This window comes from Sorex araneus, chromosome 2 (assembly GCF_027595985.1).
Source record: "Sorex araneus isolate mSorAra2 chromosome 2, mSorAra2.pri, whole genome shotgun sequence".
NCBI classification, from domain to species: domain Eukaryota; kingdom Metazoa; phylum Chordata; class Mammalia; order Eulipotyphla; family Soricidae; genus Sorex; species Sorex araneus.
Window position 1 is genome coordinate 115,877,812 of NC_073303.1, and position 25,605 is coordinate 115,903,416.

Here is a 25,605-nt window from a genome sequence, read left to right on the forward strand (position 1 = left end):
TCAGCACCAATACCTGCTTAGCATTCATTCCTCCTTTTTGGTGCCAATTCCGACTCCAGTAAGCAGTCTCAGAGGTGGCAGGGGGAAGCTGAACATGCAGTGAAAGATGTAAGATGATGCCTAAGGAGAAAGAGTGGGTCTGCAATATTCCCAAAATGATCAGACAGTCCCTTGCAGACATTTGAAGTTCAGCTTTGTAGAACTATTCTGAGTTGGAGTGAAGAGGACCAGTCTTTGTTTCTGCCTTCAGACCGAGCAGGGCAGTAAGAAAAGGTTGTTGCTGGAATCCAGGTATGATTTTTTGTTAAGAGGCTCCTTCTTTCTTGGGAAGTTCCCAGCACAGGCTGACAGCTGAGTGCTCTGAGTCCATATTGCTGTCTCCAGCCAGAATGAATTCCCTAGGGAGAGTTGGTAGCGCCTGGGAGCTTCCATTTAATGTGTGAGTCAAAACCTACGCAGAGGTGCTGAGTTCTACTGGTCCTCATTCTCCTTGATTTCAAGCTCATTTTTTTCTTCCTCCAGAAGAAATAATTCCTCGTTCACCAATCAGTGTAACAGTGCTCTAGTAGCTCAGCTGCTTGACTTCATGTTGGAGATTCCTTTTTTGTCCTTCCTTTTACCCTTTTTATACCTGTATCTCTGAAAGACATTGTTTTGGACAATGTTGTTGTCCCAAGTTGTGGTTCCACGCTATCTCAGCTAAGGCTAAATGATAACTGTGATAATTATGAATTTCGGTTCTTTCATATTAAAGCATCAATATTCTCTTTTCCAACTCTCCTAATCTTGGTGGTCGAATTTTCTATTTACCTGAATGCACCTTTATTTAAGTTACAGGTGTCAAAAATAGAGTATGAATTCTAAATCGAAAACATATATTAAAGGTCATTTGAAAGTTGTTCTTTCATTTTTGGAAAGGAGGTTTCTATGCTTTCAGAAATACTGATCGCATCATATTTTTGGAAGCATTTTTTTTTAATTTCATATTATGATCTGAAGAGGTGTATATAGAACTATGGAAGCAGACATGCTAGAGAACCTGGGTAAACAGAGTTGCATTGCCCATTGTCCCTCACTTGCATACCTCTTTAAGAAATGCACAAGAAATTGAATATGGAAGTAAGGTGTGACTGTCTTTTTCCACACATAATTGCAAATCCCACCATCTCCAACTGTTTGGTGTCTAATTTCTCATAGCACTGGACCCTACTGATCTGCCATGTCCCAAGCCCCTCTGCTTACCAGCTGCCTGGCTATATTTTCAGAGAGGCAGGAATGGCTCAAAAGCAGCTTCCCAGACTTCTCCCTCTGGCAATCACTCATTCTGAAAGCTGCTAGGCCAGATTTTATCACAAGGTGGCAGCAGAGTTCTAAAAGGGCAAGCCCCGTGCACAAGTACTTGGTCATCTTATACCACTAAGCCACTGATGATATCCTACTGGCCATGGTCATTTCCCACAAGCTTAGAGTCCTCTGGAGAAGAGAAAAGAAAAAGGCATGGATACCGAGGGACATGGCTCAAACGGAACAATTGCTGTATCTACCTGTTTATTTCATTTTCAATGTATGTTTCTATGTCACCTATATGTTTTTAGGGATATGCTGATTAGAACATATTAATTGAAACTTCACTGAATACATCTACTTCCTTGATATTGGACAAGTTATCTTTGTTTTTTGTTTGTTTGTTTTTTCCTTTTTGAATCACACCCGGCGATATACAGGGGTTACTCCTGGCTCTGGACTCAGGAATTACCCATGGCGGTGCTCAGGGGACCATATGAGATGCTGTTAATCGAACCCAGGTTGGCTGCGTGCAAGGCAAATGCCCTACCTGCTGTGCTATTGCTCTAGCCCCAATCTTTGTGAATTTTTAAGTGTGCTATAACTTAGTCCAATATATTGGATTTCACTAGTTCTTTTTTTTAAAATTATTTTTTTACAGAGTAGAATATAAAGTATACCTGCCATAAAATTTTTGCTATGTTTGGGATGGGAGAGATTTGTGGGTAAAGATTTTGAATGAAGCTGATCTATTTATAATCCCTGGCAGCTAAAATGTTTTCCAGAGCTTTTGATCCCTGAGCTGAACTACCCTGAACATAGGTAAGTGTGGCCCCAACACACACACATGCATACACACACACACTCATACACACACACACACACACACACACACACACGGTAGTAACTCAAGAAAAAAAAAATTCCTGTCACTCTTTGAGATACCTGATGTTGAAAGATGCTTTTCTTCTTTAAGAACCAAATGTCTGGTTAATGAAGTCAATGTTATTCTGTCTCAAACAGAAATGAGCTTTATTGTTTTTAAAATATACACTTGATGAGAAACTACACAGCCGGAGTCTTACATTTGACTTACGTAATTAAGCTCTTTTGTAGTCTGGAACAGAAGTTAATATACAGCTGAAAATACAGGTTATAAGGGAAAAATATGTATGCCAGAAGTGCCTTATGTGGAACAACTGAAAACTAAGTTACATTTTAAATTATTGTGGGGCTATTTTTTCAGTATTCACTGCAAGACGTCATACAAAGGACTTTATCCATCTGATCTTTAGATTCTGCTAAAGATTCAAACTTTAGAGGACAAATGATAATATTTTCCAACAGTCCATTTTTTAGGGGGCGGGAACATGGGCTGCGCGCAGGGTTTACTCCTAGCACTGTGCTCACAGATTGCTTCTAATGCTGTTTTGGACCATACAGGGTACCAGGGATCAAACTGGGTTAGCTGGGTGCAGGTCAAGTTCCTTCCCCATGTTCTGCCAATCAGTGTCAGCAATTCTCTTTGCTGGTAACTAACTCAGTCTGCCCTATGTGTCTCTTGTACTGTTCTTAGGAACCTGACTTTTAAGTCATCCCCAGGAACATAAACAGTTATCTTAGTCATTGCAGTGAGAAGGAAAGAATGGTTTGTACCTATCAAAGTTTTCCATATTTCAGGTCAAGTGCAGTATACAATGAGGGTTTTTTTTTAAATATGAGTGATGTTGCCTAGCAATTTTGTTTTCACTTTTATGTATATTAGGTTTCCAAGGGAACGGCAACAAAGTTCATTTTCTTATGTAGCAGGGGTAAAGGGCTTGTTAACCCTTTCCCCAATATAACAGATGCTCCAATCAATATCGTGTTCAACTAGATATAATAAATTGGTGGATTTTAATTCCAAGTAGATTTAATTCCAAGTAGGTTTAATTCTGAGTAGGTATTTTTTGGTGATAAAAATCACAGTGAGAAGATATATATTTAGAAAAAATTATATGTGCTGATTGTCACTCATTACGCATTGGGTTTGAGGTATAATACTTTGTCAATTGATCACACTAATCTGCAGAAGAGAAATTATGATCTCCATTACTCAATGAGAAAACTAAGGCTAGGGACATTGGCTATATCATCTCTAGAATGTACTAGAATGTACTAGAGTGCATTTTAGAAATATTGATAAATAAAATTTAAATTTAATTATATTTTATGTATAATATATATTATATATAAATATTGATAAATAAAATGTAAATTTTAATTATCAAAACTATTTTTACAGTGAGAATGCGTAACAAAAATAGCGATGGATGCAAATAACATTAGTGTTTGGATTTGTCTTTATTCACATTAAAACCACTTTTTTTTTTTTTTGCTGGAAGGAGATTATCCAAAAATTGTTCATAGCAAAAAGGAGACAGGATTTTCTCAAACTGGAGAACAATGCAGAGGGGGGAAAAATGCATATAAGAAATGTACTAAAAAAATACTTAAAAGATCAGTCATTTAGATATTACTATTAAATTAAAAATAAGTTGTTTCCATCTCTAAGACTTTGTTCACTAGCCAAGAAGTAAAAAGAAATCTATAAAACAAACCTAAATAAAGTATTTTCCTATTAATTTCTGTGTCACACCTTGCCTTTATTTTTAGCTTGCATTTTCATAATTTAGAATGAAAAATAATGACTTAGGCAAAAATGTCTTAACAACTTATGCCCAGATAAATTCATGATATAGGCCAATTAAGGTGTCATAAATAATGCAAAGCTAGAGAATGAGAGGGAGCACTTTGCCTCAATGATTGGGCAACTGTTGATTCACACTTGTAAAATTGTTGAAGGAAAGTATAATATAGAATCAGTGCAAAGATTGAGGGACATCGAAATTATAATCATTCAAACTGGAGAAATAGTATCATGGGTAGGACACTTGCTTAGCAAGTGGCCAACCCAGGCTCCATTCTGCCACCATATGATTTCCTGAGCTTCACCAGAAGTGATCCCTGAACAGTGGAGCCAGGAGTCAGCCCTGAACACTGCCAGGTGAGACACAAAACCAAATAAACAAAAAATGTGATCATTTAGTTTATAAAGCGTATTTGCTGATTTGTACAATTAGACTTCTATAAATACTCTGTTGTTTTATACAACTAGAACATCATCATTAAAACAAACAAAAAATAGGCAATGAAAGAACATGGAAACTCTCTTTGGGTTTTATTTATCACTGGTTCTTTTGAGTTTATGACTCTCAATTTCATATTTCGAATGTAACATTGAATTAACTCGACTGGTTCTTAAGTCTCTTTCCCACACTGTCTATTTGAACTTGCCATTCTTAATAATTCTGAACCAATTATGTATCATAAAAATCTTTATACGCATAAACCCATCTAATGGTTTTGTCTCCTTAGGAAACAAAAATGCTCTCCTTCAGTTGTTACGGAAAGAACATTTCTTACAAAACTGGTCATCAGACCAAATCAAATCGGTGTTTATTATTATTGAGAAAACTCTGGTAACCACTTTAAGAGGTACCTGTGTCAAAAACATTAGGGTTCACTGAGGAAAATCACAGAAAGTTATTGAAACTTTGTTATCAAGTTAATGTGTATAATGAAGTAAATAACCTACAAACAAAATTTGGGTTTGTACAATGAATAAGAATTGATCTAATTCTGTCTCAATGCCGTTAATCACCATAACATTAAATAGAAATACTTATGATTATATAGTAAGCTTCGCTTAACATCAACTATACATCCTTGAAAACTGTGACTTTAAGAGAAGCGCGTAACACTCTTCTCAAGTAATATAATTTTATTAGATATGAGCAAGGGGATTTTCTTCTTCATCAATTTTATCATAAGATAGTATTGCACAAAATAATATTATTGAGGCACTGCTATACTTTTAAGGAGATTAAGGTTTTAAGGAAACTTTATGCTATAGTTATTAATAAACTCTGAAAATATCCAGTGACTATGTGTACAATAAAAATACAAATTTATTAGGCATGTATCATGATTTTGTCATTCTCTTTATTAATGTTAAAGATATGTGCATTTATATTGGTGGATTACTAAAAATGTGGCTCAGTTAGTTTCTAGTATGTTAAATGAAAGCAAATTTAGGTATGGTGAAGTCAATTGAAATCAATTGTCCAATTCTGCTCTTAATGATATAATGTTGTTTAAAGTGAGAATTTATTTTATGGAAGGTATTTATACAATTATTTTATAGTTCATTATTTGTCTTCATTTTTTGATTCAGAATAGAAAATAAAATCATAAGTTTGCATGAGCACTTCTTATTTGCATATCTCATTTTAAGCTTTCCTAATTACTATTGCAAATGCCCAGATTGCTTATTAGGCATTTATTTTATTGAAGAGATTTATTTACTTAGGCATTATAAATAATAAAACCCCTTCAGAATAGTAAAGTATATCAGATCAACCACATTAATTTTTCATAATGAATTTTCTACTTTTAAAAGTAATACTCTCAGCATTCCACTAAAATATATATTTTCTACCTTAAAAATATTTTAAATTATAGTTAGATATACCCTGATTGATCTTATTTAATTTTATTTAGGGTATTTTGCTCAGGGCTTGCTCTAAGATGTGTGAACAGGGGTCATGCATGCTCAGGGCACTATATGTGGTACCAGAGATCAAATCAGATTCAGTTGAGTATAAGACAAGTGTCTTAATTCCTGTAGGCTATTTCTGATTTCTGAGAAGTCTTAGTTTAAAAATAATTTCTTTCAAAAATAAGTATGCCTCTATAATCAATGTCCTGTGAATTTTTATTTTATAGGTTTATAGTAAATATTGTTATAGATATATTATAAATTGATTTAAATTAGGACACAAAAAGGCAAATATATTAATTCCTAATTCAGTAAATCATATTTGAAAGACTCAGCCTCATGATTGTGAACATGTATTAGCAATGCTAAAATTTTAACAGATGTCTTATCGTGAATTTTTCTGTTTTGAACTGCTTTGTTACATTTTTATTATATTCCTTATATTCTTAATGATATAAATAATTCATTTGTTAGGTAAAATATATTCTTATTATCAAGTGATACTAGTGATTTCCCTTTCCAAAAGTGCATATAATTTGTCAAAATATGTCTTCTCATTCAATCTCCAGAATAAAATCTTGTACACAGTTTTTAGAAATTTGTTATTTCTCGGTGCTGGAGTGGTAGCATGGTGCACAGGGTGTTTGCCTTGCATGCAGCTAACCTGAGTTTTATCCTTGGCATCACATATGGTTCCCCAAGTTTTCCAGGAGTAATTCCTCAGTGTAGAGTCAGGAATAACCCTTGAGCAACAACATGTGTGTCCCTCAAAACAAATATATATATATACATACATATATGTGTGTATGTATATATGCACACAAATATTATGTGTTATATGTATATTCATATGTTCATATGCATATATTTACATATATATAGCACTCATTGTGCTATATATATTTACATATATATGTAAATATATGCATATGAACATATGAATATTTGCCTTGCATGCGGCCGACCCAGGTTCAATTCCTCCGCCCCTCTCGGAGAGCCTGGCAAACTACTGAGAATATCTCACCCACACAGCAGTGCCTGGCAAGCCTCCCATGGTGTATTCGATATGCCAAAAACAATAACAACAAGTCTCACAATGGAGATGTTACTGGTGCCCACTGGAGCAAATAAATGAGCAACAGAATGTCATTGATGACAGTGATATAGCTGTGCATATGTGTGTGTATATAGTTATATATAGTTATTTCCATATGACTCTAACATTGACTATGTACAGATGAAATTTTATAAATAACATAGTCACTGCTTATATGAAAAGCTTTGATTTAGATGCATATTAGGCTCAAGTAATATAAAGAACCAAACCAGTTACTGCCAATCATCATGGCCCCCACCCCATGCTAAATTTTTTTTCTTAATAATAACATTACATCATTAAAATATTTCAACCCAAAATCCTGAATTTATCCTTGGCTTCTTTTTTGATTTTTTTTGTTTTACTTGAGTCAGGAAATTACAATGGTGAGACCTTCCCAATATATTCCTGATGGAAATTATTTATTATCTCAACCTCTACAGTATCAGAAAAGTTAGTCTAACTTGAAATTAATGTTGCAAAAAAACAAAAGCAGATAACAGAAATTTAAAGAAAATGCAAAGAAATGAAAATATATCACATGTTCATGCAATTGAAGACCAAATACTGTTGAAATCATATTACTCAAAGCAATCTACAAATTCAATATTCTACCAAAGTTCCACTTTATTTTCAAGGAAAAAATAATAATCAGTTAGAATGACAAAAGGCCACAGATGCTTAAAATAATCTTAAGTAAAAAACCAAAACCAGAGTCACAGCACTTTCTAATTTCACAGTGCATTGTTAAAACATGGAAATCAAATCAAATAGTACTGTACTAGTTTAAGCACAGCTATATAGTCCGATGGAACAAAATAAACCATGTAAACAGTCAACTGTTCTTAATGGAGGGAGGTAAGAGTGCATAATTATTTACATTCCTATGTAGAAATTGGTGGTAATCAGAGAGGAACGGGAATGGGAGATGATGGAATGGTTAAAGGAGATCACCCTGTAATGAGGACCATAAATTAAATTCTGGTGGTGATAATATATAGAGTGCACAGCAAGGAATGAATTATAAAGATATGTACCTGAAACTTATATAATGTCATAAAAATGATACAAGATGGAGGAAAGATAATTTCAATAATAGGTCTTTGATGAAAATGTGTAATTGTGGGAATATAATGAAATTGGATCATTTTATACCAGGCATCAAATTCAACTCCAACTGGATTAAATATTTAAGCCAGTGGGGAACTAATCATGAAATTGGTCTAGGTAATGATTTTATAGCTATGAAACCAACACACAGGAAAAAAAATGCAAGAATAATTCAAAGGGCATTCCTTAAACTATGAGGCATCTACACAGCATAAAATGCAATCAACAGCATGAAAAGGAGACCTACAGAACAGGAGAAAGCATTTGAAAATGATTTTTCTAATAGAGGACTAAGATTCAAACTATATGAGAAATATGAGAAAAAAATAAGAAAAGTATTATATAATAAGAAAATAAAATGATATTATATAAGAAAATAATCTGATTAAAATGTGAACAGTGACTTTAAAATTACTACACCAAAGGAGACATATAAATGGTAGCTAAACTTCTTGAAATGACAGCCACACAGTAAATAATGCTGCCCATTTTTATTTATGATATTTGAAAAAATATAGTTTAAAACTTCAATATACCTATTTGCAAAAGATACAATATTATAACAGTCCTAAAGGTAGGATAACAAAATGTACAAATGTAACAATTTTCTTTTTTTTCTTTTTTTGGGGTCACACCACAGTGATGCACAGGGGCTATTCCTGGCTCTGTACTTAGGAATTACCCCTGGCCATGCTCAGGGGACCATATGGGATACTGGGAATTGAACCCGAGTTGACCTTGTGCAAAGCAAATGCCCTACCCACAGTGCTATTACTCCAGCCCCATGTAACAATTATTTTTAAAGTATCACGTTTAACGATATCAAGCATTGATCCTGATACTCTAATTTTATCCTATGATTTTTTTTTAATTTTCCCATATTAAGAATTTTCTTGGAATTAAATAAAAGTATTTAGGTTTAAGTATCTGATGATAATAGCAGTAAAAGGCCCAGGGAAAGAGTTGTTGCTTTACAATTATTCCTAACGGTCTAATTATTTTGAATAGTTGGCATTATTCTTTACCAAACAATTACCTAAATCTAAGTTACATATATAATTAGTTCAGAATGGATAAAATATGAAGCATTTCATATTTTTAAGGGGAAGTTGTATTCCTTTGAACAAATTACAAGCCAAATTGCTTGCTGGATACTTATTCATATCCCTTTGGGAAATTTAAGATAAACTATAGCAAGGAAAAAACTTATTTAGGCACAACAAGTTCTTGGCAGAATTTCTATTGCAGCTATTACTAGTAAATATATAAAAATAACAATTAGAAGCTGTTTAATAAGGCATTTTATGGTGCTTATGAGGAAATGAAAAAGGTTTTGGAAAACTAGATTTTTTCAGTATTTTGATGAATATATTGAAAGAAGATTGCTATAAATAAAATAGATATATGTAAATTTATAAAAGAAATTTTCACTAATTGTGGTGTGAACTAGATAAACACAGTTGATGAATAAATAGTGAATGCAGGAAATGTAAATGCAGTTAGGTTGAAATTATTCAAGAAACTGAAGAAAAAAATCAAGTTTATAGAGTTAAAGTGAGAAATCCATCTATTATGGGAAATATTTGAGCATATTCTTAAACAGATAAGGAAATCAATAGAGGATCAGGGGTAAAAAGAATGGGTACAATTGACGAATTAGAGAGAAATAGAAACATGAGAATGATTTTGTTTATTAAAAACTATATGACAGAGTTTTTAATTAAGGCCCAGTCCTAGCTCCTCTTTCAAAAAAAAAAATAGTTATTCTGTTGTCTAGAGGAAAACTGTATTTTTATGGTTCTGGTATATAACTTGTTAAAAGACTTTCTGCTGCTTTTCCTTGAAGGGAGCATAAAGTGATGCCCCCATAACCATGCCATCAGGCTCCATGCCACGCCAGACTGTTTCACTCAGGGTGCCCCATAGGGGGGCGGATGAGAGAACCTCCCCATCCCAAGGGACCCAGCCCCGGTAGCTGACCTCCACAACCCAACCGCCGCTGCTACACTCCAGGCCGCTTTCCAAATGCTTGAGCTGAGCCTCACACCTGAGTGAACATATTCCTGGAAAGTGAACTCGAGACACATCATAAGACCCTCCCTACCCATTTTCCATAATTATGACACTATATTTTATGGGGTTCAGACAGTATGCAACAAATCATAGAGGGAAATATATATATATATATGCATATATACATTTTTTCAGACATATATACCAAAGCTTACATCACCCAGTGATGGAAAGCTCACATCACCCAGTTATGGAGCAATAGCACAGCGGGTAGGGTGTTTGCCTTGCATGTGGCCAACCCTGGTTCGATTCCTCCGATCCTCTTGGAGAGCCCAACAAGCTATCAAGATCATCCTGCCCGCACAGCAGAGCCTGGTAAGCTACCCATGCTGTATTCGATATGCCAAAAACAGAAACAAGTCTCACAATGGAGATGTTGCTGGTGCCCGCACGAGCAAATCAATGAAAAATGGGTCACCAGTGCTACGACATATCATCCAAACTTTAACAACGTGTTAGTGATATCTTGTCTTAATGGATAGAATGTCTTAATGGCTCCTGCCAAAATAAAACAATCTTCACACTTTTTTCTATATGAACACTTTTTTGTAAGCATGTTCAGCAGTTCTTCATAACAGACAGTACAAAATATATTCTTTCATTTTTGTTTTGGGACAGGGATTGGGGTTTGGGATGGAAATATTATAAATTTGATGGTGGAAAAGTGTAATGGTGGTGGGGTTGGTGCTTGAATAGTAAGTGTAATCAAATATTATGAAGTAACTTATCAAATAAAAGTTTTAAAAAAGACTTTCTGAAAAAAAATCAGTATATGCTCATTTATACAAATCCTATATTTCACCTACTCTGTACATAAGTGTAGAGAAAATCACGTCAGTTCTTTCGGCTTTGGATTGATGCATTTAAAAAGAAAAGGCAATAAAAACAAACCAACCACCACCACCACAACAACAAAATATAAGAAACCAAACTACAAACAGAAACACAAACTAGGGTTTCATAGTCAAGAATATTGTGCAAAAGCTTTTGTAGATTTTTTCATTGTTGTGAGATATAATGAAGCTTATTATGATCAAATACATAAATTAAATAAAAGTAGTCGAGAGACACCAAAGTAAAGTGGTTGCTTCTGATGACTCTTTATATAAAAAATTCAAAATTGGCTTCTTCATAAGTAGGTATGAGATGGAATTGGGGTAAAATTGTTCACTGTCTGTATCACTGTCATCCCATCGTTTGTCGATTTACTCGAGTGGGCACCAGTAACATCTCTATTTCACTCAGCCTTGAGATTTTACAAGCCTCTCCTTACTCGTTTTTCACAACGATTGGAGGCTCTTTCAGGGTCAGGGGAATGAGACTTGTCATTATTGGTTTTGGCATATCGAATACGCCACGGTTAGCTTTACTAGGCTCTGCTTTGTGGTTGGGATACTCTCAATAGCTTGCTGGGCTCTCTGAGAGGTATGTATATATCTTTTACTGTATTTGGGATATGAATATGCCACAGGGAGCTTCCCGGGCTCTCCCAAACAGAAAATAGACTCTCAGTAGCTTGTCAGGTTCTCCAAGAGGGAGAACTAGTATATTAGCTTCCGAAGCCTGGTTTTATAGTCTCTGGATATTGGCCATTGATGGAATTACACAGCACGGGGGGGGACTGGGGGGAGGTGGGCAGTCTCTGCTGAATGTGACTGCCTAGCTACTGGAAAACGAGGGATCTTGTTGTAAAATTGTTCACTTGTATCACTTCTCATCCCGTTGATCTTTGATTTGCTCGAGCAGGCACCAGTAATGTCTCCATTTGTCCCTGTCACGTGCTAGTGCAGCCCAATGATATCTGCTTGCTTCAGGCACAGGAACAGTCTCAAATCGTTCATTCAGGGATTTGATGAAGAAATCTGACCGTGTAGTGGTGGACGGCCACGAGGTCTTCTGATGTCCCATGGAATCCAGTCGGTAACAGCTCTAGTCCAATGGTCATCTCTGAATCGCATTACATGACCAGCCCATCTGATTATTGATACTTTGGCAAACAAGACAGAGTCCCTGATTCTTGGCCATCAATGGAGGTCAGAACTCCGGATTCCTTCTCTCACTTGAGTGAGACGTGATACACCTAGCATAGCTCTTTTTATTCATATTTGGGATACCCTAATAGCGTTCTCATCCTGTTTGCTTAGGGCCCAGGTCTCTGAGGCATATGTTAGTGTAGGAAGAACAGTGTAATCGAAAAGATGTGTTGAGAGTTGGAGGTTCTTTGTTTTCTTAATCACTTCTTCAACGCTCTTGAAGGCATTCCACGCTGCTCTCTTCCTTCTGCGCAGTTCTGGCACCAAGTTGTTCCTCATGTTGATTTCTCGACCCAGGTACACATAATTGCTGCATTCGGAGCATTGAGAGCAAATGGAGCTCAGGGACCAGTTCATTTTTCATGAACATCGTCTTGTTGAGATTCAGCTTCAATCCGATCTTTTCACACTCGTGGCCAGCATTTGTGCCACTTGGCTAATGTTTGGTGTTATGAGAACGATGTCATCAGCAAAGCAGAGGTGGTGTAATTGCCAACTGTCTTCCTTCACTCCCACTCCTTGCCATTCCAGTTGTTGCATGATGTTCTCGAAGGTGGCACTGAAGATTTTCGGTGAAATGGTATCACCCTGCCACACTCCTCTCTTTACATCAATGATCACTTCCTTGTAGAATGGTGAGATCCTTGGTGGTGAATCCACAATACAGCTCGCAAAGGATTTTTATATACTGACTTTGAACACCCTTTTGGTCAGGGCTTCGATGACCACCTCAGTCTCAACAGAATCAAAGGCCTTCTTTAAGTCGATGAACATTAGACAGAGCAGCATCTTGAACTCTCGTGAAACTTCAATGAGTTTGGTCATTGTGTGGATATGGTCTATCTGCTGAATCCCCTTCGGAACCCGGCTTGCTCGAATGGTTGTCCTTCGTCTAGTGTTCTGCCTATTCTATTCAGGATGAGACGAGTGAACAACTTTGTAGACGACAGACAGCAGGCAGATTGGGCGATAGTTGCCGATGTCGTGGATGTCTCCCTTCTTGTACAACAGAACGGTCCTACTGGTTTTTCACTGAGACAGAACCTTGCATTCAGACAGGTAGCATGTGAAGAGTTGAGCCAGGTTATTGATGAGTACTGGCTGCAGATTCTTCAGGTGTTCAGGTCTTATCTTGTCCGGACCAGGTGCTGTACTCGTCTTTACCAACGAAATGGCGTGTCGGATTTCAGAAGGGAGAATGTTGGGAACAACATATCCATCCTGTGGAATTTGGTATGCGGGTAGGTGGACATGGCTGTCAAAGAGATCTGAGTAGAAGTCGTGAATAATCCTCTCCATTACCTTTCTGGAAGATGTGATAGATCCATCGGGACGTAGGAGGGCAGTCATCTTGGTCTTGTAGTTGGCAAAGGACAGGCGAGCATTGCAAATATTTTTTCCTGGCTTCTGCTGCACTGGCCAACACTGCTGCTCTTCTCTCTTTGAGGTCTTCCTTTATCGCATCTCTGCACAGCTTTGTGAGCTTGGATATTAGCTTGTGGTTGCCTGAGGCTTGTGCCAAACCACATTGACGAATGAGCTCGAGAGTTTCCGAAGACAGGCATCTGTTTGTGGCTTTCTCACTCTTGGTATTCTTCGCACAGTCATGGAGGTGCTGAACCAGTCGATCGTATTCCTCGTCAATGTTGTCAAGGACGGCATCTTCCCATGTTGCTCTAATAGTGCCAAAGATCTCCCAGTTGGTGGTCATTCTGGGAGTTGCCTTCTTAGACTTAAATTTTGCAGACTTTTCTCCCCACTCTGTGAAGTAGAATTTCACACGAAGGAGACTATGGTCTGATCCCATTTGGAATTTTGGGACAACTGAGTCAGGCAAAACCTTCGATTAAATATGATGTGGTCAATTTCATCGTGGAACTGTCCACTGGGAGACTCCCATGTCCAGCGTTTAGATTCAGCCTTCTGGATCTGTGAGTTACCATGGATGGTCTTAGTCGACATGATGAATTCAGACAGTCTCTCACCCTGATCTTTCCATTCTAGGCCATTGGTCCCTATGTGGAGTTCTTCGGGCAACCTTCTCAGTCCTATTTTGGCATTAAAATCACCAACAATGATCTTGTAGAAGGTATTGTCTTCTTTATATAATGTCTCCAGTTCCATGTAGAACCTCTCAATTTCTTTTTCATCATAGTTGGAAGTTGGCGTGTAGACAACGAAGATAGAAACTGCAGGCAGTGAGCCACATCTATTCAAGTGTAATTGTCCAATTTGGGTTGTTAGGCATGGAATGAATAGATGCTCATGGCCAAGTTTGTGCTGACAAGGATACCAATGCCACCAACGTCTCTGTTGTCACATGTTCCGTGGAACAATTCTTCTCCAGTGTCAAAAATAGCATGATGTGATTGATGTCTCCTCATTTCGGTCAGACCAATGATGTCATACTTGATCTTCTGTGCTTACACCATCAGGTCCTCAATGGATGCTTCTGATGCCAACATACGTGCATTGAAAGTACAGAAAATCATTTTAGTCTTTCTTTGTTTTGGCAGTCTAGTTTGTCCCCGAGATTTTTTCAGCCTCTCCTTGCTCATCTTTCTTAATGCTGCTGTATTGGGGGCTCTCTCGGTGACAGGTGAATGAGATCAATTGTTATTACTGTTGTTGGCATATTGAATATGCCACGGGTAGCTTGCTAGGCACTGCCGTGTGGGCAGGATACTCTCAGTAGCTTGCCAGGCTCTCCTAGAGGGACAAAGGCTTTTAGGACGGCCTCCAGTCACCCTTAGAGTTGTTACCATGGTGCACACCAAATTTAAACCTATCAAATATGGTGCAGGAATAATGGGTATTAAGTATCTTATGGTGTGTCGCGTGGCCACTTCGCTTCACTTCGCTTCATGGCTGCGTGGTCTAGAGAGCGGCCTGGAGCGTGGGGGTAACTGGGTACTGAATTTAGTGGGGGTTGGCCAGTGAGGTATTTATCTGGCTTGGGTAGGGTGAGGCTTCTGGGTTTGACCCCTCCCTCAGCTGCTGGAGATTGGAGGAGGCTGACAGAGGATCTTGTTTCCAGGTCTGGTTGAACCTAGAGTTCAAGGTTGCAAAGTTCTGCTTACCTGTTTTGTGGGGCTTCACTCGTGTGTGGGGTTCGGCCCAAGTGTCCGGAGCGCGGCCTGGAGCATGGTGGTGGCTGGGTTGTTAAATTTCTTTTAATTTATGAAAAATAATATTATTCCAAGTTTTGATGTTTATCATTAAAACATGTTTTAAGACCCTTATGAGCTATGTAAGGGAGGCAAACCAAATTGAAAAAAAAAAGTTGTGTTAACAATAGCAATAATTTTGAAATAGTTCAAGTGACAATAGTATATGTTTGGATAATTATAAAAGGGAGGGGGAGAAAGTTTAGAGATAACCTGTAGCAGATTATATCTGGGTAGAAAATTATATAGCTTTGCAATGAGAAACACTACATTAGAATACCAGTTTTCAAGGTTATGGTTCTTTCAGAAACAAAACACAAAGTTTCCCTTTGCTTTGAACTTGGGTCATCATATTGAATAACACAATTAACCTGAGAATAATATAATTTTAGTGCTGTAGTTTGGCAATAATACAATTTTAGTCAATAACTGTTGCTTCTTTTATTTGCTTTGTCTTTGTACTTTGTAGTATTGTTCTGCTCAAAACCTTATAATCTGGTATCATCAATCTGGAAAATTCATATATTCTTAAATACTGAAATGCAATGTCTTGTTACTGACTGAATTAAGATGAATAACATTTTTTATTTTTTGTCTCACATAATGCTTTCAATTACATACTAATACATTCCTTTGGCATTCTTTTGAACAAATTAAATGTATGAGTAACTGTAATCATCAGCCTGAATCCAAATACTAAGACTTGAGTTTCAGAAGAATTTATAACGCACCAGCAGCTACTGTTATAACTGTCTCTGCAAAACCTTCCTTTAGCACTTTTGTTCAGTTAAGTCAAGCTCTCCATAAAATCAAAACTTCTCAGGTTTTGAATCCTTAGAAAATATAAGTACATCAACAGATAAAGCTCTCTCATGTTTAATTTACAGCAGACACTGGCATGTACCACCTGTGGCTCACACTTGGAAGTGCCTTAGTTAATACAAACTGCAGCCCTGATGTCAACTTGTAAGGTACATCACATTCATTTTCTTGTCTCAATTATTGCCTATAATAGAACACATGTTTTAACCTTGTCGAGATATTCAGCTCTCCTGGAGCAACTAGAGTGCTCTATTTTCGCCAAGTCCTTCTCTTCTGAACTTCACTATTGCTTATTGAATAAGAGACATGTGCCTACAAGACCCCCTCCAATACCCCTTAATTTTGTCCTCTGTGGTACGTCCTGAATTTTCTTGTAACTGAGTTAATATTGCCAGCCAGTCAGCTTTCTTAAATAGGCTTATAGGGTACAGTTTTGCTCTTGTCTTCTTCCATTTCTGCCCTATTCATTGGCCTGAGTTTGCACACTGGATGGCCCTATAACTCTGTGAAAAAAAAAAAAAACAATCCTCTGACCTTCTGGAAACTGTCTTCTCAGGAAAAAATTTTTTGAAACTATCTTCTCATTTACTTTTGGAGAAGGGTGTACATACAATGACCCCTTGAGAAAAGAGATATGGAAATTCATTTCCCCAACATGAAGATAAATTCTATTGTTAGAACTTAAAAAAAACACTCTTACATGCTTGATGAAATATAAGCACTGCATGTTCAGTTGTAAGTCTTGATGTGATGCGGTCTGCAGTTTCCTTACTTTCATAGTTAACTGTCGCACATGGTGATATTGAATGCCCATTTTCCCCAGCCACAATGCTTTCACTACTTTTCCGAGACAGCAGGGAAACTATTATTCATTTTCCTAAATGGATATTTCAATTTGTAACTGCAGTTTAAAATTTTTAGAGGTTTAATCAGTCAAATATGTAGTCAATGCTTAACTGTTCAAGGAAAACTGGCTTTTGAAGTGTTGTTCAATAAGATGTATGAATTTAATTAATTGGACATTAAATATAAAAGAAAAAGCCATGCTTATTCTTTTTAATGCACAAACATCTCAGATATTCAGTTTTACTTATAAAACATACCTGAATACTAGAACTTATCTGAAGCTATTTCCACATGATCTCAATCTTGAATATCCTGACCTCATTTTTCCTTCCTAATCAAATTTTTGTCGTTTATGGTGTGTAAAACCAAATAGTAAAAGTATTTGCTTCAAAAGTCTAGTATCCCAATTTTTCTTCCCTTTCTAAGTATTCCTACCTATTTTTTTCTGTGATTAACACTTTTGTGATGAAACATTTTCTAAAATTGATAAACTTATTTATTTAGTCATAAAATAATTGCCTGAGCATAACAATAACCCAATATATGAGTCACAATGAAACTATTTTTTATTAAGAGAGCTGGTTTACATGAATATATATATACATATGTGTGTATGGGGGACAATTTTTATTCCTCTTCAAAATGTTGGTTGCTGCTATAACCAACAAAGTACCAATAACTCTCCAACACACTCCTTTGAACACTCTTTACTCTTTAATATAAAATAGTCCTTTATATGTCCTTATACATACTAACATCTTTAAAAAAATCTAGTTTGTACTATTTTTTCCTTTAAACTTTCATATTTTCAGAAGTCTGCTTTACAAATATAAAGTGTTTACAAATATCAAAGTCTTCCCACTCTCTTTGTAATGGTGATATTCTGGCCTTACAGTTAGGTTAACTGTTGGACCAATGCCCAGAGCATCCGTGGAAGCTTCTGTTGATTTCTTAGAAAACAGAGGCCAAACAGTATTGTCACTCCCCATAGAGTAGACCTCAGAGGCTCAATTTAGTCTTGTAGGAGTGACAGTTACCAAATACTTGTAGCAGATCAGAAGGAAAGCAAGCGCTTAGAAGAAAATATAAAATGTCAGAGTCCGAGCTATGGGTGAAGAACATGGCAAAGTCTAGACAGATCCCAGATCCCTCAGGACTCGCCCCAGGGAAACTTTAATGGACCATATTTGCCACCGGAACCAACCGCTTGTTCTAGCTCTGTGTTATGTAAGATCAGGAGCTCAGTGCGGAAAATCAGGAAGCTTGGGTTCCTGTGAGGATTTGTTGTCTTCTTTATTCTCAGACTTGTGCTCACCTTTAAGGAAACAGTAGATAGTCTGAATTAGAGACCAAACAACCAAAGCCGCTGTCACTGAGATGTATATTTTGGAATGCATTCCCCACCCATGTGATCTTGTTTCTAAGATAAAATTTTATTAAAATAACCCTGCATTGTAAAATTATACACTACATATGTATATTGCATCATAGTGGGTTGGCATCTGTAAATATTATCTTATTTCTAAACAACAATTCAATCCCTTTCTTTTTTTTTTTTTTTGTGCAGAGGTCAGCCTGTGGGATCACACCCAGCTGTGGGGTCAGTTACTGCTGGCTTTGGTTATGGGTTACTGCTGGCTTTGCACTCAGGAATCACTCCTGGTGGACATGGGGCCCGTAGGGGGTGCCGCAGATTGAAGGCAAACACTTTTCACGCTGTCCTATCACTCTGGCCCTAATCCAATTCCTATAGAATTTCTATAGAATTTTGATCCAGTTTTCTACCCTCACCAGTCCTTTTTAGTTCTGGTAATCATTAATTTGCCTCTAGGGTTGAAGACTTTACTTTTGTCTGATTTCATTCATCCAGTTGATCAGTTTCTGTCTTCAAAGCTAGTGCAACCATACAAAGTCATTTCCTTGCAGACTCACCTTGGTAAGCTTAAGGTTCTTTTATAGTGTAAAAAGTGAGATCCTGTTTTTCCACTAGATCTACCTCCATTGTATTCTCAGAGATATAAAGCATGAATTGCAAACTTTTTAATGAAAATTCATGTTCATAGTTAATAAACAAGATGCACCGGTTATAGAAATTATGAGTCTGAAATTCATTTGAATTAGACATATGTATGACAAGAGACATGACCCACAGGAAGTGAGGGATCATGTTATTTAACATTATCAGGTAAGGAGCAAAAATGCATATTGTGAGCAGTTAATCTGGTGACAATATATTGAAGGATTTGGTACATAAAGATTCATTTATGTTATTTCATTATTTTGAAATTAGGTAACATTAGCAAAATAATAGCAATGGAAATCCTAAATTAAGGGAGAAAGCCTTTTCATAAAAGAAGATAGCCTAGTTCATTTCTCCTATTTTCAATTAGCTATATACTAGAGAATTAAAAATCTTAAGAAATAATCAAAGATAGTTAATACTATGTGTAAAAATAATATCTTCTTAAAATACTCAGGAAAATATTAATATAAAAGATTTTTCAGAAATATTACTAAGTATAGAATTGGGCTAAAGATACTAGAATTTTAGTGTGTCCACATGCACAAATGGTTGCATAGCTATTATCTCAAACTGTCCTACTGTCCTTTATCATCATTATTATGTTTTAGGTTTTTGTGTCATAGGAGGCAATGCTAAGGGGATACTCCTGGATATGCACTCAGGAATTTTGAAACTATATGACATTAAAAAGATATTTTAATAGCAATGAAAGTACCTAACTTAAGGTTTAAAAAGTTTTGGTAAAGAAAGATAGCCTAGTTCTGTTTTAGTGGTATAATATGCTAGTTAATTAAACATCTTGAGAAATAATAAAAAATCTGATGGTAAGCTCAGAAGACCACCTGAGATGCTGGGGATCAAACCTGGGTTGCTCACATACAAGGCAAATGCCCTAGTAACTGTACTGTCACTCTGGCTCTCTTAAACTGTCCTTTGTTAAATTAAGAAAACATTGTTTTTGTTCTAAAACAGACATGCACACGTGCACACACACATGTACACACACAAACACATAGACACACACACACACACACACACACACACACCATTTAGTGCCTTATTTGACTCCTAAACCTAGGAGAACCTTCAGGAAGGTGCAGCTTCAGAATAATTGAAAGAAAAATAGAGAAAATCAAATATGAGTGAAATTGAATAGAATAATGATAAGTGGAGGAAGCAACAAAGAAAAAAAGCTGCCTATCATTTTATATTGAATAAAAAATGTTGAACTGATAGAAAGTACAGAAAAGTAGTTGATGAAGGATTGAAGATGATAAGGAAGTAGGAAACAGAATCCATAGGATGTTGGTAACAGGATTCAGACCTTTATCTATAAGATGGATAAGATTTGAATATCAGTATGTAGCAAGATGATTTTAGTGGATAATACCTGACTATATGAAAATGAGAAGAATAGCCATTTAGGCAGAAAAATGAATAATTAGGTGAGGAAAGTGATAGCTATTTTCAATTATTTGGTGAATGGGGATTCTTTCCCTGTTGGATGCAAATGATACATGGCAAAGCACGAGTTCAAAGTGTTTTCAAAGGCTAGTTTTCATAATCATATTGTATGCTGACTTAAGAACATGCTTGACCCATTATTCAGAAAGGGGATGTCAATTAAATAGTAGTCCATTAATATGTGTTGTCACCAAGATTGATTCCAGAGCATATTGCCAGTAGTAAGAAAAGCTTTGTAGAGTCCTATAACAGTGCTCCCATCCCCCCATAAAATGTGTTGTACTATTTGTTTTATGGTAATTTTTTCTATATAATAATGAAACAATGAAAGGATCAGAGAGATACAACAAGGCTTATGGTATATGCCATATGTGCTGCATTTCCTGATTTAATCTAATTTCATCTGAGTACCGTCTGGTCACCAAGCATTTCTGGGTGCAGCTCAGGAGGCCTCTGAGAATTTCTTGGTGGCCCGGTGTAGGATTGGTTTGTCCTTTTTGCCTTGCCACAGGGAGCTTAGGTTTATTGGGTTACTCTCATTACAGTGCTCCCAATCCTTTGTGTTTATTTGTAACTTCTTTCTTTGTGCTCTGTTAACTTGTTAATATTATTTTTTAAGTCCTTTGCATAGTTAATTCAGAGCAACGTCCTTTTTGTATGGACACAAGAAGACAGTAAATGCTATGCTTTTGTAACATGGCAGTCAGTTGACTCTGAATGACAGTGACAGTGATTGATATTTACCTCCTGGACATCTGTTCTCTCAACTTAAGCCCCAGCTGCCCTAACTTCCTAGCACCCCAAAAGCAGGGTCCCGATGAGGGACTGGATGAACCCAGGGCAAGTGGTGAGCTATGTGCTTCCCTACATCAAAATGGGCCTGTCCAAAGTGACATAATGCTTGACTATAAGTTAAGAGCATGATCGTGGACAAATTCTGTCATGATCCAAAAAGTAATAACTAGATTCGGACCCTGCTAAGGTTAGGGAAGATTAATCTGGCCTGAGCACAGTAGCTTGAGTTTGTGGCAAGATGTTCCCAGGAGAGCTGCCCTACAAGCACTGTGTCCATCCAAAATTAACCAATGTTAAGAAGTAGAATTTATTAATTAAATAATGTGTTAATTAATATGTTAATTAAGTTATTAGACTAAGGAGAAGAGGAACACCCCTAGGTAGTGTTTCACCCTTGAGCCTGACTGACAGTCAGGAAGGGCTTTCTTATGTTGATTTTGCTACCAGACTGGGAGTAGCTTTGGCCCAGAGTTCCCCGGGTGGAGAGAAGAGAGAGTTGGAGAGAGAAGAGAGAGTTGGAGAGATGAAAGAGAGAGCAGGGAAGCAAAGCAAAATGGAGTATGGAAAGTCTAGCAAGGGGGACAGAGGGAGAAGAATGTAGAAGAAAAATGCAGGAGCAGGCATGTGGAGAGAGAGCCCAGTCTGTGAGAGGGAGTGCAGAGAGATGAGCTGGAGAGACAGGAGGAGATGGGAATGAGGGGCAATGTGAGACTAGAATGGGGGTTCAGAGAGACTGGAACAGGCACATGGGGAGAATGGAATAAACGGCAACTGATCAATCAACTGGCTTGACCCTCATTTCCTTCTCTGTCTGCCCCATGGCATGGCCCGTCCCACCTGGGCCAGCGACCCGAGACCACCAGATGAGGGCAGCGAGAGGGAGAGGTTCTCCCTAGCTGCCCTGGAGATTAAACAGGCCAGGTCATCATAGCATTGCCAAATAAGCACTTTTCCCTTGAATGACCACAATGAACTGCCTATTGAGGAGCTAAGAAGACCATCAGCTTTCTCAACACCACTTAGAGCTCCCCCATCCAACACCCCCCCCAAAAAAAAAAAAACAAAATCAACAACAAAAGAATCCTGAAATGTTTAGGAAGAATATCTAGGAGAAAATTCTGGATTATTTAATGTAATTTAGATCATTTTGTGACATTTGACTATAATTCTAATCTGTAAATCTTTTCTCCTTTATGTAATTTATATCCTCTATGTAATTTCTCCTCTATTTAATTCTATCAGAATAACCTTTGTCTACTTATAGCACTCCCTGACCTTTGACGTTCTTAACAGGGTAAGACATTCCTGGATATAGTCGTGGCTGGAGTTTTTGTTCAGAATCAGTAACAACATCTTGTTAAACCCCAGATATCTGAGGACCAGTGAGAGAGTGAACAGAGAGCAAGGCACTGCTTCTCCTGTGATGAAGCCCATTCATTTCCTAGCACTGAGTATGGTGCCCTGAACACTGTCAGAAGTGATCCCCGAGCACAGAGTCAGAAGTAAGCCTTGATTTCCACTGTGTATGACCCTCCACCTTACCCAAAAATAAAAGTTTGGTTTTCTCTCATATAAACAAAGGCTCCAGGAGTTCAGCCATTCAGCAGAAAGCTAGTGGTTCTATAAGTAAAGACCTGAAGATTATTCCTTGTCGTTCCTAATTCTAAGTCTCATTATTTAAATCATGTCTGAGGGCCAGTGCATCAGTAAAATAAGTAAGGTGTTTGGCACACAGCCAACCTGGAGTCCATCTACAGTGCCCTTACAGTTTCTAGAACACTTCATGGAGTCATTCCCTGAGCACAAAGACAGAAATAATTTTTAAGCACTGCTTAGTATAACCCAGAATCAAAACAAAACAAAAAATAATAACATCTTATACTCTTTTCACTCTGTCTTCGTTCCTGACAAGAAGACAGAAGAGAACCTTCATCTTTTTTCCCTTAATATTTTCAATTAAAGCAACTTTGAATATTTTCACTCTGTTTTATAGCTAGGCTTATAATAAGATTCATAAGGAGGACAAATCTCTCTTAGAGGTACAAAACAAAGAACATAGTTTGTATCTTTAACACTAATATAACAGATTGTATAAGTTTTTTGCTTAGAAAAAAAAGCCCTGGTTAACTTTCAGGTTATAGTCGATAAATAAGAATTATAGTTAATTTACAAGAAAATAAATGTATTCAATTATTTTTCAAACTTGAAACACACCCAAGGAATGTTCTGCTATTCAACAAGACTTACAAGGCACTGTAAAACTAGTGATGAAACAAATATTATATGTGTTCTGCTGCTTTCCAAACAACAGAAATGTTACCAGAACTGGACGCCTGTTTCATAGGAACTCCTGCTGCTTTTGAAAATTGCTCGTTGTTGCTACTATTCCCTCCACTTCTCTCTTAAACTTCAAACTGTTTGATTCTTTTCGTTTTGCTTGCTATTCAGTGTCTAGATTAGATGCATGTGACTTGTTTAGCCAACACTCTGTGTCTAATTCCCATGTAAGAGGAGCTGAAAAGGTGACATTGCGCATCCCACAAGTAAATTTTTTAGTTGGTTGCAATCATGGATCTAAGCTCCGTGTCAGCTTAGAATCCTTCTGTGCAGACAGCTTTCTATCTCAAAAAGCACACCTCCCTACAGATCCCCCATTCCCGATTAGGACTCTGACATTCTAAGAATCATCTTGGCATGTGCAAGGAGCTGAGGTCCTGATATTCTCATTTCTATACTTCACCAGGTGTTACAACTTTTGCATCATCGGCTATATTGGTTTCTATAGTGCATCCTATTCTGTTGTACTAAAAACACACTTGTCTTTCATTATTTTAGACCTCATACTTAGGGTTCCTGGACTTTATTCAGCTGTCTTTTCCCCAAATTCATAATAGTATTCTAGTTTTCATTTTAGCCTTTATGAGGGATGAGGAATTAGATGCTATCAACTCTGAGTTTTATGGTACGGGCAGAGATGTGTCTTTTTATAAAGATTCATCTGTTAGAAAATTATTTGTTTTCCTCTTATTTATATATTTTTTGGATTTTGTGGCCATACATGATGATACAAAAGGCTCACTCCTGGCTCTCTACTCAGGCATCAATGTTGGCCGTGCTCAGGGTCCCTATGGGCTGCCAGAGATTGAACCCAGATAGGCCACCTGCAACACAAACACTCTAACCACTCTATTATTGCTCTGTCCCTATTTCTCTTGAATTTAACTACCACTTCAATTAGGATGCCTTGATCCCTCTGCTTAGCTCCTAAATCTCATCTCTAAAATTTTAGATAAATACAACTAAAATAAAAATATTGTTTAATATAATTATCAGACTATTATGCAAACTTTGATTCCATTTCCAGACTGTGGTTAAAAGTGAGAATTCCAACGTGAATATTCTTATCTCACAGTTGAAATATTCAGCATTTCCATCACTCATTCTTCATTCTGAGTGTGCTGCCTATAGTTACCTTAGTATTTTTTTGGGGGTGGGGGCTTTTTAGGCCACACCTGGCAATGCACAGGGGTTACTCCTGGCTTTGCACTCAGGAATTATTCCTGGCGGTGCTCAGGGGACCATACGAGATGCTGGGAATAGAACCCGGGTCAGCTGCGTGCAAGGCAAACGCCCTACCCGCTGTGCTATCACTCCAGCCCCTGCCTAGTCATTTTGACTTGAGCAAGTTATTGGTGCCCGCTTGAGCAAATTGATGAACAAGATGACAGTGCTATGACAGTGAAGTACAATTTTAATGAATCATCGTGAGACACAGTTACAGACTTACAAATTTTCGTGATTACACTTCAATCAATGTTCGAGTACTCATCCCTCCACCAGAGCCCATTCTTTACCACCAATGTTCCCAGTGTCCCTCACGCCACCCCCACACCTTCCCACTCTCTGCGTTTGTGGCAGACACATTCATTCTTACTCTCTCTCTCTCTTCTTTTAGGTGTTATGGTTTGCAACATAGGCATAGCCATCAGGTTTGGTCCATAGCCTACTTTCAGCACGCATCTACCATCCCAAGTGATCCCTCCAACCATCATTCACTTAGTTGTCTCTTCTCCATCCCACCGGCCTTTTCCCCAGAACATAAGATCAAGTTCCAAGCCATGCGGCCAATCTTCTGGCCTTTATCTCTACTATTGTTAGGTGTTATTCTCCTATTATGTTATTTTATATTTCACAAATGGGTGCAGTCATTCTGTGTCTGTTCCACTCTTTCTGACTCATTTCACTTAGCATGATACTCTCTATGTTGATGCACTTATATGTAAATTTCATGA